This window comes from Myotis brandtii, unplaced genomic scaffold (genome assembly GCF_000412655.1).
Source record: "Myotis brandtii unplaced genomic scaffold, ASM41265v1 scaffold2772, whole genome shotgun sequence".
NCBI classification, from domain to species: domain Eukaryota; kingdom Metazoa; phylum Chordata; class Mammalia; order Chiroptera; family Vespertilionidae; genus Myotis; species Myotis brandtii.
In genome coordinates this window covers 51,977-53,885 of record NW_005360554.1, presented here as the reverse complement: position 1 = coordinate 53,885, position 1,909 = coordinate 51,977, and positions in this window count along the sequence as shown.

Here is a 1,909-nt window from a genome sequence, read left to right as displayed (position 1 = left end):
TCACATTATTGATTTTCAAATATTGCACCAATGTTTCATCCTTGGAGTAAATCTCATTTAAGCATGGTGTATGGTCTTTGTAATGCATTTCTAGATCCAGCTGGTAAAATTTTGTGAGGATTTTAGCATCTGTGTTTAGCAGAGATACTGGCCTATAACTTTTTATTTTATTTTAGTGGCTTTATATAGTTTTTCAATTAAGATAATGCTGGCCTCATCAGAATATCTTGGAAGTCTTTTCTTCTCTTGTATTTTTTGAAATAGTTGAGGAGGAGAGGTGTTAGTTCTTCTTTGAATGTTTGGTAAAATTTGCCTGTGAAGCCATGCAGTCAAGAACTTTTGTTTCAAGTTTTTTAAATTACTTATTTAATTTTATTAGTTGTTATTGGTGTATTCAGTTTTTCTGATTGAATTTTGGAAGATTGTATGTTTCTAGGAATTAGTCCATTTCACTTAGGTTGTCCAATTTGTTGGCATTTAATTTTTCATAGTCCCTTCTTACACTTCTTCGTGTTTCTGTGATATCAGTTGTTAACTTCTCTTTCATTTCTTATTTTATTTATTTGGGTCCTCTCTCTCTCTCTCTTTTTTAACGAGTGTTGTTAATGGTTCATCAATCTAGTTTATGTCTTCAAAGAACTAGCATTTGGTTTCATTGATCTTCTGTGTTGATTTTTTTAGTCTCTTTGTCATTTATTTTCACTCAGATATTTATTATTTCCTTCCTTCTACTTACTCTTGGCTTCATTTGGTGTTCTTTTTATTGTTGTTGTTGATTTAGGTGTAGGATTAGATTGTTTATTTGAGATTATTCTTGCTTTTTGAGGTAGACCAGTAATGCTATGAACTTCTCTCTCAGGACTGCTTTTGCTATATCCCACATATACTGGGTTTTGTGTTCTTACTTTTGTTTGTTTTCAGATAATTTTTTATTTCTTCCTTGATCTCATTGGTAACCCATTCATTTTTTAATAACATGCTATTTGGCCTCCATGTGTTTGAAAATTTTTGAGAGTTTTTTTCACTGTAGTTGATTTCTAGTTTCATCCATTGTAATCTTAGAAGATGCTTGATATGATTGCAATCATCTTGAATTATCAAAACTTATTTGTGTCTTCACATGTGGTATATCTTTGAGAATGTTTCATGTGTACTGGAAAATAATGTCTATTCTGCTGTTTTGGGGCAAAATATTGTGTAAATATCAATTAAATCCATCCAATCTAGTTTGTTGTTTAAGGTCGCTTTTTTTTTTCTGGACTTTTTGTCTGAAACATCTATCCATTGATGACACCAGGGTGTTAAGATCCCCTACTATGACTTTGTTGCTGTCAATCTCTCCCTGAAAGTACACCAAGAATTTGTTTATATAGTTAGTTGCTCTTACATTAGGTGCATATATGTTTACAAGGATTATAACCCCTTGTTGGATCAATCCCTTTAGTATTAAGGATGACCTTCATTGTCTCCTGTTATGGCCTTTGTTTTGAAGTCTATTTTGTCTGATATAAGTATTGCTACCCCAGCAGGTTTTTCATTTGTTTGTTTGATTCCATTACATGGATTATTTTTTTCCCATCACTTCACTTACAGCCTGTGTGAATCTTTTGTTCTGAGGTAGACAGCATATATATGGCTCATGTTTTCTTATCCATTGAGCTACTCTATGTATTTTTTGGAATATAAGATGTGTTAACATCTTTATTTTTAAATAATTCTTTATTGTTGAAAGTATTACATATATCCCCCCTTTTCCCCCACTGACTCTCTCCAGCCCTCCCCCCAGCCTCCCTTGTCTCCCTCCCACCACCCCCACCTCTGGCTCCAGGCCTTCACAACCCTATTACCTGTGTCCATGGATTATGCATATATGCATACAATGTCTTTGGTTGATTACTTCCCACCCAAC